The sequence below is a fragment of the Acomys russatus genome, chromosome 18, assembly GCF_903995435.1.
Source record: "Acomys russatus chromosome 18, mAcoRus1.1, whole genome shotgun sequence".
NCBI lineage: Eukaryota > Metazoa > Chordata > Mammalia > Rodentia > Muridae > Acomys > Acomys russatus.
Genome location: NC_067154.1, coordinates 62004854 through 62021510, shown reverse-complemented (window position 1 = coordinate 62021510; position 16657 = coordinate 62004854). Strand labels below are relative to the sequence as shown.

At 48.3% G+C, this 16657-nt stretch overlaps 1 protein-coding gene across 1 annotated transcript in view; it reads right to left on the bottom strand.

Moving 5' to 3' along the window:
• Pcca (propionyl-CoA carboxylase subunit alpha) overlaps positions 1–16657 on the bottom strand; it is an 842751-nt gene that overhangs the window by 456504 nt on the left and 369590 nt on the right. The window lies entirely within an intron of this gene.

The window sequence follows — 16657 nt, the reverse complement described above, 5'->3', positions numbered from 1 at the left end:
AGACCAAACATGTTACATATTAGCTTTGAGTTTGAGGTGAAGACTGTGGGGTGGGTGGGTGGGCGAAAAGACGCATGCTAAGAAGTGGGGGTTGGTGCTGGGACAAAGGACTCGTGCGGCCATTGTTTCCTGCCAATTCCAGCTTCGAAAATGAAGTCTTCCATCGTGCCAACAGCCCTCAACAAATTGCTCCCTGCCAGAAACGAACGCTTATCAAAGGTAGTTTCATTTGGGAAGAATTTTTATGACACCAATAAAACTGTAAAGCATCTAACCACTGATGAATACATTAAAAAAAAAAAAAAAAAAGTCTTGGAGCCAGGCGTGGTGGTGCAGGCCTTCAAATCCCAGCACATGGGAGGCAGAGGCAGGCGGATCTCTGTGAGTTTGAGGCCAGCCTGGTCTATAAAGTGAGTCCAGGACAGCCAAGGCTGTTACACAGAGAAACCCTATCTGGAAAAAACAAAACCAAGCTAAACCAAACCTAAAACAGAAAAAGAGTCTTGGAGCTGAAGTATGGCTCACTGCTCTTGCAGAGGACCCAGGTCTAGCTCCTACATTCAATTGGAGGCTAACAAATGTCTGTAACTCCAATTCTCTCTCTCTGTGTGTGTGTGTGTGTGTGTGTGTGTGTGTGTGTGTGTGTGTGTGATGCTTTCTCTTGGCCTCCATGGATCCTAGTCATAGGCGCACACACACACACACACACACACACACACACAAACACACACACACACACACACACACACACCTGTGTTTTCGTATAGGCAAACATCCAAACACATACAATAAAAAATATATAAATGTAAAAAAATTCTAACAATATGCAGCCATTTGAAGCGCCTACCTAGGAAAACAGCTCCCAAAGCATAGACAGCAATGCATTATGTGGTGCAAATGGTGGAGCCCTAGCACTCAGGAGGCACAGGCAGGCAGAGCACCGAGTTCGAGGCCACCCTACTTCACACAGTGAGGGCCACACGGGCAGAGTCGCAGGGTAAGAGCCTATCAACAACAACAACAAACGAGCAAGTTAATTGACGCCAACCTGAAGTCTAAATCCAGGCAAAGAGCCAACCCAAGACGGTCAATTTAAACCAGACATCATAAGTCGGCCTCTGAATGGAACCAGGCAGGCTTCTGGGTGGGGGGTTGAGGTAACCAGTGCCACGAAAGGTAGCGTAGAGTTATTAGGTGGCATAGGAGTGGCGCCCACGAGGAGTACAGGACGTCTCTGTGGAGACTTGATTTGCAAGCGTGAGCTGTGAGTACCTAGGCCCACATTCAGGCAAGAGCAGGAGGAAGCTCTTGGGATGACGCGGCCACTGGCAGCTTGGGTGCACACAATCATTTCCCTTTTCTAAATCTTTTAAAATGTATTTTAATAGTCCATGTGCATGTTGTGGGGAGTGTGCATACGTAAGTGCCAACAGAGGTGGAAGGCACCAGACACCCCTGAAGTTGCAGTCCCAGGTGGTTGTGAGGGCGCAGGGAGCCAAGCTCACGCCCTCTGCTGACCTGTACCCAACCTTTACCCAAAGTGGTTACTCCACAGCGCAGACCCCACTTGGGCGCTCCGCCATGTAGCGCCGCTTTGGAAGCTAGTGGGAACACACGCTGACCAGGAGCAGCAGTTGGCACAAGCAGGCTTCGAAGGCTGCCTACGGGGACGAGGGGGATTCCTCCGCTTTCACTAGTGCCTGTTTCCAGACTCACAGCCTCAGAGAAGCGAATATCCAGCTCACGGCCTGGGAAGCTACGAACTCGGGAGGGTTTGGGTTTGCAAACACCCCAACTCATGGGGTCTCGCCGCATAGAACGTTAGTCTTGCAGAACTGAGACACACTGAATAGCAAAATAGAAGGTATTTCTCTAGACTGTTAATGGGAAAACGAACTTTAAAAGCCAAATTCTGGTACAGTGCTGAGTATGATGGCACAGTTGGGAGGCCATCCAGTTTTAGTCCAGCCTGGTCTACAGTGCAAGGCTCCGTCTTTAAAAAATAAAAGATAATCAATAGGCTGGCCAAATACGTGTGCTCAATGACGCAGAATCCCTTGCAACTTCCGAAATTTCGTCTCTGGTATTAAACAGAACCTGACCTCTAAGCTGTTTGGCTGGTTCCTTGGATTTGAAGGGAACTGTTTGTTTTAAACCTGTTTGTGATTTTCATCTGCTCAGATTGCTATGGTTTTGGCACAGTCCAGGTGACTTAGTCAAACTCCATCCTTGTGACATTGGCTGCAAACGAAGCACCTAATTCCAGTTTCTGATCTGATTAGTCCTTTCCACGTTATAGTAATGGGCAGTGAGTGTTCAGCATCTTATTCTTTTCTTTCTTTTTCTTTTCTTCTCTGCCCCCACCCCACACCCACCCCCTGTTGGGTCAGAATGAACAGGGAGCCCTTTCTGGGCATCCCACTACACCTTTCCAAAACTGGAGGACTGCGTCTGAGGTACATTGCTGCACAGAACTCTTATTAACAGGCTGCTTGCTACAATTTACATCAATGAAGAGCGGATCCCTCTGGTAAGTATCCCAAAATATCCAACAGCCTTACTGAATTTGCACCAACCAACAAGTGTGTGGATTTTTTTTTAATGGTGAAATATGTCACTGTGCTAGTAAACACACCCATGCCATCTGTTGGGCTGAGGGAAAGGCAGCTTCTGAGAACAATTAGTGCTGTGTGTTCCCTTAGCTCCATCCACCCAGTTATGAGAAGAAGGACATTCTGTACTCGCCCTTTGACACTCACTGCCATCCATCTCACCTCTATCACCCCCTTGTCTTTCTCCTCTATCCTTCCTCTACCTCCATCTTCAGGTGGGGTAGTAAGAGGTCTACAGGTGCCTGGCAGAGGCTCTCAGTGCAGTCTTTAGAGTGACTTGAAGCAATTTAGAAAGGAGGGTGCTGCGACCACACTGCACACACAGCAGCCTCGCTGAAGGAGCCTCACAGTGGGATGAGCTCGGCCTTCTCATACCTCACACGCTGGATGGCTGAATGACAAAATCAAGGCCTTTTATGAGAAGTTTCCTTAGGTCCCGGAGCAGCTCGCTCACTGCCACGGAGTGCTCTGTACCATGTCTGATTCCAGACTTCACATGGGTTTCGGGCAAGGTTGGGATGGACCAGAACCTTCCGAGGCTCTCCCGCAACCGATCGATATGCCGTGCCACGGGCTACTTGGTGCAGTGGACCAGAGGCTAATAAAATTTTCCTTACCCATAAGCCACAGTATTATGTGACTGTGTCTGGGCCAGGAACCAAGGCGTGCTATGATTTCAGAGCCTGGGTTCCTGTCACCTGGGGAGGAGACGCGCTCCAGTGACGTAAGGAAGCAGATAATCAACCATCCCCCAAAGACCTGCGGCCTCCAATGCTAAGGGAGAAAGTCGGCGTGCAGTTGGCTCGATTGGCACCCATTAAAGCTAATAAGCACTCATCCTCGAGAGTTTCTAGCTCAGAACGATGAGATCTGCAAAGAAAACAACATCCGTCCACTTTTACACTCCAGTGGAAGGGGTGGTCCCTCGCGGCGGGGCGGCACAGTCTCGCCATCTGGAGAATAAATCGAGTGTGAAGTACAGTATAGTTTGGGACCAAGCTCCGTGGCGGCCGCTCAGCAGTCAGTTCATTAGCCCCAAACTTCCTGGGATTAGAGGGGCATCAATTCTACTGTCGGATAGGATGAGACAGACAGGGCACCGGATTCAAGACGCATCGAGCAACCAGGAGCCCCCTCGGGCTTATTTATAAAGCCACAAAGTATAAACAGTCAAATAAGTGCCTCGAATAACAGCGTCGACACTGTCCCCTAACATCTGAATTAACACTCCCCCTCCGCTTCTCCCCTCCCCAAACTGTGAACTTTAAAGTACACACTTTACCGGGACCTGGGAGGGGAAAGCATGCCTCTGTCACATGCTGAGGCCTGGTAATTAAGAAATAGAAAGGACTTTCTAGACTCGGGAGAGATGTATAGCATTTGTAATTAAAAACATACATAAAATTAATATTTCATTCCAATGCCGTGCTTTATGATCCAAGTTACTAGTGAGCACTACCTTTTCTAGATGGGTCCATCCTAACCCATTTCCATGTAATCTCATTGGTCAAGTGAAGTCACAGGAAAGGCCTCTTCAAGGCCCTGAGAGCATCTTTATGTTAAAAATTTCAAGGTCTAGAAAATCCAAAATAATAATATAAAAATTTCAAAGTAAAGGTTAGTTTAAATCAAATCTAAACAAACAAACAAACAAACTTAAAAACAACAACACTTCAAGTGAACCATTCTGTTTTAAGACCTTGTTTTTAATCTTTTGGTAAAAAGCAGAAATGCTTGTGATGCAAAAAAAGGTCATCACAAGGAGAGCATGTTGCACCTTTATAAACACACAGGATTTATCACTAAAGGGTCACTAAACAGGATGTGTGGTAACCGGAAAACATGTCCCCTGATTCCTCTGACCCGGTGGTGTGTTTCATTAGCCAAGAGCCGGTGTTGACTTTTAAAAGGTCACTAATTGTACAAAATAATGAGTTTTGTTCTGACATTTTCAAATATGTATAGATATACTTTGATCATATGACTTTCTAGCTCATTGTTTTTTTGTTGTTGTAGAAAAGAAATCTTGGTTTGTTTCCTTAAAGGGGAAAAAGAAAAGGAAGGGGGGGAGGAAAGAGGAGCTGCAGGGATGGCATTCCTTGTATCAACTGGCTTAGAATCTCACGCCTTGATTCATCCTACAACATTCTGCCTGGTACCCCTATTTACTCTCAAACCAGATACAGCAAAGTTTCTCATGTGTTTATCGTGAAAGATACATTAAAACGAAAGAGCTTATAGGGAAAAAAGGCAAACCATCTTTCACTTCATTTCAAGGACTGAGAGGGCCCAGGAAGCTTCCAGTATGTGGCATTCTGGCATTCTCATCAGAGATTTAATTGACTCTACGACAGACAAATACAATGTATCAAACAGGATGATGACATTCAAAACTCTATGGAAACAATTAATTTTATAGTCTCGGAGGCATTAAAAACATTTCTGAGAGAGCCAACAAGAGGGGCTCTGAGGGTAAAGGCCCCTGCTGTCATGCTCAAGGGCCTGAGCCTGACCCCAAACCACAAGATGGAAAAGGGAAGGGACTCTTGGAAGCTGCCCTTTGGCCTCCCCGTGAGCCAGGTGTGCTCCAGCATGCAAAAAAGCTACAGATATCTCTAAAAGATACTAGAGCTACGGCTCTGAGACACGTGGGCCTTTACTTCTGTCTCACACCAAGGATCAAAGACTACATTTGTGAGTTTCACTGTAGATAAATTTCACCTCAAAACCGGAAAAAGAACTGTAAATGAATATCTACCACTAGCCAACAATAAGCGCAGTGGGATTAAAGGCAGGGGCGGGCTGTCCGCAGCTTATGTTGGATTTTAAAGACAAGGTGGGCAGACTAACACGCTAGCGGGAAAATCCAGTCAAGAGTACACGGCATTCGATGTATAATCTTCTAAATTCTCTGGTGTTCAAAATCCTGGTAATAAAATTGAGGGGGAAAAAATTCTGAAAAGATTTCTAAAATGTTCGTATTTAGGGGAACTGGTCAATGACTACATATTTTTAAAAACCACAACTCTCTTTAATGTTCATGTATATCTGGGTATCTTCACAATAAAAAAGTTTTAAAATAAAAACTTTTACTTTGTTATTTGTAGAAAACTATTTGAGTTTTTGGTGTTTTGTTTTGGTGGTGGTGGTGGCATTTTTGTTTTTATTTATTTATTTATTTGAAGTTTTATTTTGGTTTGGTTTTGGGGTTGGTCTTTTTTTTTTTTTCCCAAGACAAGGTTTTGTTGTGTATTTTTGGCTGTCTTAGACTTGCTTTGTAGACCAGGCTGGCCTCAAACTCACAGAGGTCCACCTGCCTCTGCCTCCCGAGTGCTGGGATTAAAGGCGTGCGCCGCCACGCCCGGCTTTTTTTGTTTTTTTTTTTTTAATGTATACCAAATGCATGTCTAGTGTTCTCAGGGGCCAGATGGAGGCACTGAACCCCCTGTGACTGGAGAGTGTGGTCACGGGACACCACGTGGGTGCTGGGAACCAAATACAAGTCCTCTGAAAGAGCAACAGTTGTTCTTAACCACTGAGCCACGGCTCCAGCCCTTTGCTAACGCTTTAGTGAGATAAAATTCACACACATATGCTTCACCCATTTGGACCTTTTCTTTGTGCACATGTGCTCTGCTTTGAAACTCAGGAACATAGTGCCCAGCCTTCTGAAACGGCTCCTCTCACTGTGGTCCTGCGTCACCCCTGCTCTGCCACCTGTCAGCACCTTCTCTGCCAAACAGTCTCCCAGGCGACGGCACCTTACGTTCACTGGTCATCAGCTAACGGACATTCAGGTTGATTTCTACTTTGGGGCTGTTATGGAATATGCTCTTAGGAACACTTGTGAACGCCCCTTTTTTATAACGTCCCCATACGTGGCTACCTCTCTTGAGCTTGTATTTAAAAGAAAGGTGTGACTCCTAGGTCGCACGGTAACTGTGCGCTCAGCCTTTTGAGAAGCTGTTAGCTGGTTCTCGAAGCGGCTACATCAAGCTAATATTCCCATACCAGCATACGTATACCAGTACACAGCGAGTGCTGAGAAGCCCCTAGGAGGGCTGGAGAGATGGCTCAGGGGTTAAGAGCACTGGCTGCTCTTCCAAAGGACCGGGGGTTCAATTCCCAGCACCCACATGGCAGCTCACAACTGTCTGTAACTCCAAGATCTGACACCCTCACGCTGACATGCATGAAGGCAAAACATCAATGGACATAAAAATAAAAATGAAAAAAATTATTTTAAAAAGAAGAAGAAGAAGAAGAAGAAGAAGAAGAAGAAGAAGAAGAAGAAGAAGAAGAAGAAGAAGAAGAAGACGACGACGACCATAGGATTAGAAGTAAAATAACCATCCAGGGGACAGAACCTGCTCCCCATAGGCAGGGGTGGCACTTCATATAGAGCCCAGGACAGGGACGGGAGCCTGGGCCTGGCGCCTCTGAAAACTGAGGGCTTTAATAGCAGCAGCAGCAGAGGGAACAGCCCCCAGGAAGGAGCCCAGATGGACAGATGGGACGGCTGTGAGAATACAAACGCTTGCCATGTACAAGCCTGACCATCTAAGCTCAGTCCCTGGGATCCACAGGGGGCGGGGGAAGGAAAGCTGTCCTGCGACTTCCATGCCGGGCACTTGAGTATGTGTGCTGTGGTACGTGTGTATCCACAAACACACACACACTCTCTCTCTTCTTCCCTCCCCACGCCCCACAAACATGCACACAAGTAGATTGCTAGTGTATATGAAGCCGGGGAGGGGGGGGGGGGGGGGCCCTGCTTAATGCCAGGGAATGGGCAGGAAGACAGAAGAGTCTACGAGCGAGCGCTGTGTCTTAGAAATGAGAGAGTTAGGGCTGTGCTCCCCTAGAAGGACGGCTGAAGAGCTCGCGGAACATGAATGCAGACATGGACCCTATGGTCCTCTGGACCAGATGCCTTGTGTCGGTGACCGCATTTGGAGGGACTGTCCTAGGTCAGGTCCCTGCTCCACCCCCTCTACATCGAAGCCTCTTCCTCTGGGAAGGCCTCTGGGCCCAGATCGACTCATGTGTTTGCACATGGGTTCCATTTCAGGGACTCCCGGTCCAGCCCACTGACGCTGCAGAGTGGGTGGCCAGCCACCTCCCCTGAGCACACCTTCTAATTGGTCTCCCTCTACCCTGCCCCTGGAGGACTGAGGTGGTGTCTCTCCTCCCCAACTGGTACAAAGTACAGCTGGAGCCAAGCTGCCCTCTCCATCTCTCCGTATTTATATTTCACGACTTCTCTGGGTTAGAGGAGGTAATTAACTGTTTTGGTTTAAAAGCCCTCCTGCTGGGTCGCAGTCTGCGTGGGAGAATCAAAGTAAACAAGCAAAAGGGAGCACTGTCATCAAAGGACTCGCCCCACCTCTCTTCATCATGAGAAGGGAAAACGCACCATTTGCTGCAGGTGCGTCGGATCACCCGTGCGGGGCACGGTCCCGGTGCTTTCATTCTCTTGGACGGTAAATCAAGAGTGCTCGGTTCATAATTTAATGAGGCAGGCTTACTGAGGGTCCAGGCACGCTGAAGATAACAGGCACATCGCCCGTGACCCTGCCTGAACAGTTGTAAATGACGCTGGCAACATATTCCGACACTTAACTTTCTCTAGCTACGTTGTGGGGGAAAAGGGATCAAAACTTTCCTTTTCCTGTGAACATCAAGGCCAGTTGTTGGGGCTGGGCACCTCACTCATTTGTACAACTGTTTGCCTAGCACGCCTGAGGGCCTGGGTTTGACCCTAACGCACACAGACTGGGTGTGGCCGTGCTCACTGGTGACACCAGGCAGCGAGGGTCAAGGAGTTCAAGGTCACAGCAAGTTTCCTGTCAATTTGAGTTACATGAGGGTCTGGGTTTTTGTTTGTTTGTTTTAAGGGGAAAAGAAAGAAAGAATGAACCAAAGCCAGGTAGTAGAGGGTGCACCCTTTAGTCCCAGCACTTGGGAGGCAGAGGCAAGTGGATCTCTGTGAGTTCGAGGACAAGCTGGTCTACAGCGTGAGTTCCAAGCAGCCAGGATTACAGAGAGAAACCCTGTCTCAGGAAAAACAAACCAACCAAAAAATTTTAAAATGCATTTATTATATTGTGTGACTGAGCACAACAGGTACGACCCATGTTTTCCTCCTTGCACCTTTCTGTAGGTTCTGGGGGTTGAAGTGAGGTCACCAGGTTTTTCAAGCATCTTAACCCACTGGGCCACCTTGCCACCTTGCCAGCTTACTTCTGTGTAGGAAGACATGTTTCTCTACCCATCAGCAAGGCTTGGAAGCATGCTGGGCTACACCGTTCCCAGGCTGCCCAACGTGGATTATAAACAATGACACTGAGGTCAGAAATTCTTTGTTTTTTTTTTTTTTTTTTTTTGGTTTTTCGAGACAGGGTTTCTCTGTGTAGCCTTGGCCATCCTGGACTCACTTTGTAGACCAGGCTGGCCTCGAACTCACAGCGATCCGCCTGCCTCTGTCTCCCGAGTGCTGGGATTAAAGGCGTGTGCCACCATGCCCGGCTGAGGTCAGAAATTCTTGCCTGTGCCAGCTGCTCAGCAACACCTGAGGAGGGGCACAGGAACCTGGAGTCCACGGCAGGAAGAGGTGAAAGTGCCCAGATGCTCGGCCTGACCGGCCTTGTCTCCAGGCAAGTCAGGCTGACTGAGCCTCATCCATCGAGTTGCTGGAGCAAGCCCTCAACCCCCGCCCCCCAACCCCCATTTCTCCAAGCAGAATAGCAAATCTGCCTCTCTGTGAGTTTGGTCTACCAAGTGAGTCCAGGACAGCCAGGGCTACACAGAGAAATCTTGTCTGAGGGGGAAAAAAAATCCTGTCAAATCTGTTAGTGTGTCCATTTGTCTTCCTCACAGCCAGGAAGGGGAAAAATTAGGAAAGGCAATAGTGTGTCTAGTAACAGAAACAAGATGAAAAGGAGCTATTTTAGCAGTGCATTAAAATAGACTTTAAAGCAAAAAAGAAATAGGGGTTGGGGATTTAGCTCAGTGGTAGAGCGCTTGCCCAGCAAGTGCAAGGCCCTGGGTTCGGTCCTCAGCACTGGAAAAAAAAAAAAAAAAAAAAAGACAAAATAAAAAGCTAAAAAGAAATAAATACGAAAGCAGAAGAAAGAAAGAAAGAAAGAAAGAAAGAAAGAAAAGAAAGAAAGAAAGAGAAAAAGCACCCTAAACTCTTCCAGAGTTTCTCTCAAACAGGGTCTTGTGTATCCCAAGCTGGTCTCAAGGGTGACTTACATTCTTTCTTTCTTTCTTTCTTTCTTTTTTTTTTTTTTTTTTTTGGAGACAGGGTTTCTCTGTGTAGCCTTGGCTGTCCTGGACTCGCTTTGTAGACCAAGCTGTCCTCAAACTCACATCGATCCCCCTGCCTCTGCCTCCCAAGTGCTGGGATTAAAGGCCTGCGCCACCACGCCCGGCTTGGAGGGTGATTTTCAGTTCCCCAGTCTTGTTTTCCACCTTGTAAATGCTGGGGCATCACAGGCTCAGTACTTTCATCCAGAATGTTAGCAAGCACTCACTCAATTAACTGAGCCAGCTTGGGGCAATTTTTTTTTCTTTTTTGAGACAGGATCTTGCTGGATAGCCTTGGATGGCCTGTAATATACTCTGTAGACCAGGTTGTCCTGGAACTTACTCTGTAGACCAGGGTAGCCCACCCATCATCACACAGACTCAAGTCAGCAGGCAGGCTTGGCAGCAATCACACTTATATGCTGAATCATTTCATTGTCCCAAGAAAATATTTGAAAGGATAATTGCCTTTCCAGAACAAATTTACAGGTATCTAAAGGGTCCTACTTTTCCATCTCATTCATTTTTTTTTTTTTTCTTAAAATCAACAATGAAAAGAAAAAGATGGCTGGGCGGTGGTGGTACACACCTTTAAACCCAGCACTGTAGAGGTAGAGGCAGGAGGATCTCTGAGTTCAGGGCCTGTGGGGTCTACAGAGTTCCAAGACATGTAAGACTACACAGAGAAACTCTGTCTCGGAAACCAAAAAATATAAATAAATAAATAAGAAGAAATAAAGAAAAGGATGAAAGACCTGAGATGGCCATGGCCACAAATCCGCCCCCCTCCCCCCCTTTTTTTTAAGAGAAGCATTTCACACAATCCAGGCTGGGCTCCACCTTGCTATTTGGGGTTATACGGGCAAGGGTGGTCTTGAACTCTTGATCCTCCTCCTCTGTCCACTTCTGGAGTGCTTGGAGTAGACCTGCTTTAGACAGTGCTGGGGATCCAGCCCACACACAGTAAGGCAAGCAGAGTACCAACTGGGCTGTACCCCCAGCTCGCCCAATAATAATAAATAACAACAACAACAACAATAACGATGATGATAACAATAATAATAATACCACATTTATTTTAAAAATTACATTTATCTATTTTATGTGTGGGAGTGGGGGATCCGCGTGTACCACAGCCCAGAAGAGGAGGTTGGAGGACAACTTGTGGACGCTGGTTTTCTCCTTCCACTATGCGCTTTCCGGGGATCCAACTCAGGTTGTCAGGCCTGGTGGCAAAGTGCCTTTACCCACTGAATCATTTCTCTGCACCCACTTAGTTGTTTTATTTTTATTTTCATTTTTATTTTTATTTTTTTAAAGAAGGGGGAGACTAGGGAGGCCTGGTGGCCAGCGCCTATAATCCCAGCACTCAGGGAGGCAGAAGCAGATGGATCTCTGAGTTCGAGGCCAGCCTGGTCTACAAATCGAGCCCAGGACAGCCAAGGCTACACAGAGAAACCCTGTCTCAAAAAAAAAAAAAAAAAAAAAAAGAGGGAGGCTATGATAACTGCTGTCCTCTGGCACCACCCACACAGGCAGCAGCTTCTCTTCCTCGAATAGCACGTCACAGTCCCCTGCAAATGAGAGCTGTACAGTAAGAGGCAAGAGTCGTACCTTGTCACAGAGCGCACCAACTCCCGCTCACAGGATCGTCTCTAATCAAATGCCCAGCCCCGGCCACCCCACGGGGCTCCCACTGCCCCCCCCATGTCCCCCATACCCCCCACCCCACCCCCCACCCCATGCTAACAAAACAGTGGTGGGCTGGCCGCACAGTCGCGTTTCCACCTTTCCTGTGCCAGCCATTTACTTCTACTAGCCATTTACTTCTCGGCAGCAGCTTTGTCCCCTCACTGGTGCCAGCCAGGCAGGAGTACTGCAAGGCCACTGGGGTTTTCTTTCCTCTTTCTGCACACAGTAAATTTTCATAAAGCGTTTAACGTGAGAACAAGTAGGTTAATTTCCCGAGTGGCGAACTCGGAGCGCAGCAACCACAGCCCAGCCACGATTTGGCTTCTGAGGCAGGGGCCCCAGCCCTAGCAGCCAGAAACCTTGCCAGACCCCTCTCTGAACAGCCCCAGGTGCGATTTAGCAGAACAGATTGTGTGGACGCTGGATGGCCTGTGTCACAATGAAACGGTGTCCTTTCTCCCTGTGAGATGACAACGGAAGCCTCCTGGGCTGGCAGTCCTGCCAGCAGAGGCCTCTGGACATGCCGCACCGGGAAAGGCAGCCCATCTGGCCACACACACCTGGCCTCAAGAACATTAAAGTTCTAACAACGCCGGAGCATCCTCGCCCAGCCCCCTGCCATATTACATCATTGTTTTCTCTGAACTGTAAGTGGAGTAGGAAATGCAAGGATTTAAATCGGCTGTGCAAAAGACGGAATCATAAGGAAAACTGAAAACTCCTTTGTGTCTGGCCTTTAAAAGACACCTAGCTGGACTCTATATGAAACCAGGAGAGTGACCTGTGAAGCAGGCGGTGACCCAGTGTTCGTTGATAGCTAGGTGTCGGCTCGCCCTGTAATGGCCAGGCAGCTTGGGGAAGACGCGATGGAGAGAAGCCAGGCTTCACAGCTAGGAGTGTAAAGCTCAGAGATAAGACTGGCCTGCTCCCTCAGCTTAGTGAGTCTTAGGAAAGACCAGCCTTGAACCCCAGATACAAGTCCCCAGCTACAGCAGCCTTGGCTGTCCTGGATTCGCTTTGTAGAGCAGGGTGGCCTCAAACTCACAGCGATCCTCCTGCCTCTGCCTCCCCAAGTGCTGGGATTAAAGGAATGTATCATGACACCAACTCAAGTTTATCTTTAGTGAAAATGGAACAATGGAGTCCCTTTGCCAATGGCTTTGGAATAAATTATGCAGATGCCTTTTAATTTATGATGGGTTCAATCCTTAAACAGACCATAAACCAAAAGGTCAGACATTTGAGAGCTAAGGCAAGAGGGATGTCATGAGTTCAAGGCCAGCCTGGGTTATAAAGTGAGACTGGATAAATAAGTAGCCATAAGTAAAAAATCTACTTCCTGGCAGCTGGGTGTGGTGGCGCATGCCTTCAATCCCAGCACTCAGGAGGCAGAGGCAGCTGATCTTTGAGTTCAAGGACAGCCTGGTCTACAAATGAGTCCAGGACAGCTGTTAGGGTTCTGGTTCAGTCTGCCTACCTGTGATGTCACTGCTTACCTGCCACGGGGGCGTGGCCCTGCCCTGGGCCATATAAAAGACACCCTCCATGTGGCATGCTCTCTCTCTCTCTCTCTCTTTACCTCTCTCTACCTCTCTCCACTTTTTCTCCTTCTATCCTCTCTTTATTTCCTCTCTCTCTCTCTTTCTCTTCACATGTGTCTCCAGAGATGGTCTCTGTATCTCCTTATTAAACCTCTTAAATGGATCTGCGGCATGGTGTGATTCCATCCCTCTGTACAGCTCCGCCGTTCACCTCCAACCCCCGCCACTCACTTTTTAACAACAGTCAGGGCTGTTACACAGAGAAGCCCTGTCTCAAAAACCCAACCAACCAACCAAACAAACAAAAAACCCACTTCCTGGCTGTAACCTTCAGACCATCCCATCCTAGGACCACGGCACACTGTAGAAAGCGGCTGTTTGTCCCCAGGGTTGTCACAGGGCTGACTAGAAGCTGTTCTCACAACAGACCTGGGGACAATTCGGTGCACATTGACTATCTACAGCCACCCCAAAAACGAGAAGGTTCTGGGAATTGAATTCACATCCTCAGGCTTGGTGACCCTACTGCCCAAGGCACTAAGTACAATACACTGTGTTGGGGAAGACTTGGGGGTAGGATCGCAAGGTTGCTCCCTCATATCTAGGCAGAGCAGAGAGCAGAGAAAGGGGAAACCCAGTGTTTAACTAGCCTTATCTTTTAAAAGTTTACTGTGGGAGGGCATGGAGGCTGCAGTGGGAGGGTATGTGGTGTGAGGGGGGTATGTGGTGTGGCGGGGGTATGTGGTGTGGGGGGGTATAGGAGCAGGAAGAACTTGGGTTTTGCTTTTTGTTTTGGTTTTTTGAGACAGGGTTTCTCTGGTAGCCCTGGCTGTCCTGGACTCACTTTGTAGACCAGGGTAGCCTCGAACTCACAGCGATCCTCCTGCCTCTGCCTCCCGCAGGAAGAACTTAGAGCAGCTATAGCTTCTTACTGAACAGGAAGCATTGACATGACTGGGGGGATAGGGACAGTTTATAAACTTATACCTGTCAGCTAAGCATCCTGGCCCTGTACCCGCAGTCTCTGGAATGCAAGTGGATCAGAAAAATTCAAGGTCATCCTCAGCTATACGGTTAAGTTTGAGACCCAGTTTCAAAAATGGGGTGTATTTGGGGGGCAACAACAGAGTCTGATGCAGGTAATGGTGAGGTTTGGAATAAGTACTTAACATTTGTGAGGTTACAGCATGTAGAATAAGGTTGCTTTTTTGAGGTTGTGCAACTTTGAACACCCATGATCTTGTAACCGCACAAGTGGGTGGGGTCTAGGCTTATGCTAGCATGGCCCCCTGGCTTCAAAGACCTGATGCTCTCATGCCTGAAGTGTGAGCACAGTGTGACCGCAGCATGTAGCTCTGGTGTCCTTGATGTCCAGCCCAAAGGAGAAGCCAGGGAGCTCTCTTGGAATTGACACACATCCCTAAGAGAGGCCAGTGTGCTCATAAAGCCTCATGGGTAGGGTTCAGTATAAACCACCCTCAAGCATGGCGCGGTGGCGTTTCAGCAGAGCACGGATGGGTGGGCAAGATGGCTCGGTGGACAGCGGCTCATGCTAAGTCTGATGACCTCAGTTGGATTCCTCATGACCTGACATGGCACAAAGAGAGATATGACTCTGCAAATATCCATATGCGCATGCGCACATGCACACACACACACACACACACACACACATGCACACACACACACACACACATGCACACATACACACACACACACACACCATTTTAATTTTTTTTTAAGGAAGGGGCAGAAACAGAAAAGCCATTATCCTTTTTTGTCCTTTTTCCCTAGAGTGGCTCGTAAAAGCGTCAGCCCAGTGGAGCCCTTCCTACAGGTGAAGGAGAGGGTCACCCCCACCCTCCAACACGCAGGGCAGGAGAATCAGGCCGCTAGGCCTTGCTCAACTCCCCACTTACTCTCACCAGTGGTCAGTCCCTTTGTTCATCACGCTCCTGCACGCCTGTCTACTTGGCGTCAAACCGAAGCTTTATAAAAAAGGTAAATTTCCCTGCTTCTTTATAAACAGGGTAATTTTCCCTGCTTCTCTGGGTTTCCATTAATGAAGCGTCCTGTAACAGTTGGTGCTAGATGTCAACTTGGCACGGGATCATTTTGGTCACAGTGGTTGAGGTGGGAAGACCTGCCAGTTGTGGGCTGTGTGGACACAGAAACAGGGCTGAGCAGCAGCAAGAGCATCTCACTCTCTGCTTCGTGGTTGTGGCTGGGATGTGCTGTCTCCCTCAGGCCCTTGCTGTCCTGACACCACCCCCATGATGGAGTGCACTTGAGCCGTGAGACGGAACGTCGCCAAATGTGTAGACCGGGCGACGAGCCAGCTCCAGGACCCACCATCTCTACCTCCAATGCCCCAGCACCCCTCCCGTCATCATTTTTACCCTGGCTCCGGGACTACAGATGGGTGCTGCCCCCCTGGGCTCCTCCAACGGGCGCTGTGGATCAACACTCAGGTCCGCACGCTTGCTTAGCACGCGCTTTGCTGACCGGGCGTCTCCCCAGCATTGAGCTCCCAATCCTCCTGCTTGTACCTCCTAAATGTCAGGGTTAGCCTGTTACATCCTGCTCCTTCTCCACTCTCACTAACAGACTTGATGCGACACAACTCGAACTTGGTGTCTCCCCGTGTGGGCCCACAATTACTACCAGAAGCAAATGACTATTGCAATACCCAAGGTCCTAATTCTGGCTGTGACAAGTGGCCAAGGTTGTTCTTTCTGGCTAGTTCAAGGCCAAATCCGTAGCGTCACTCAGAACGTAAGTTCAGGGTTCTAGAGCCCTGTCTGGCCGTGATATTCCTTTCCAGGCCATGTCCCAGGTTATGCTGAGTTCTGAACACAGACACTCAAATCCACACCCGACACAAATCAATACACTCCCTAGGCCCCTCCCTATCCCACCTATCCCAAGCATCCCGCCAACACGCTGCCTTCTTCTACCTGACAAGCAATTGGCAAGCGTCTTTTAAGCGTTTGCTTCACCAAGCTGATGCCGAAGAAGAAGAAGAAGAAGAAGAAGAAGAAGAAGAAGAAGAAGAAGAAGAAGAAGAAGAAGAAGGAGAAGTAGATACAACAGTAGGGACTGGAGCATATTCCTTATTGGAGAAGTCTAACGAGTGTAATCCCAGTCCTGATGAGGCAAGGCCAGAAGGATCTGCCACAGGTTCAAGGCCAGGATGGTCTATATAGTGAGTCCTGGGTCAGTCAAGGCTGCGTGGCAAGACTTCATTTCAGGACAAAAACTTGGGGAAGGAAAAATAAGTGATTTGTACCCTAGGAAGGTAGATATGTTGGGAGGAATCGAGAACAATCCTGGGGCCAAGGAAATGGAACCGAGGATAAAAACGATGCCACAGTGAGCAAACCTGATGGCCTATACCCAATTCCTGGAACTCACATTAGAGGGGAAAAAAAAAGCACTGCAGAACTCAGGAGGCAGAAGAATTCAAGGCTTCCAGGACTACATAGTGAGTGCTAGACCAGC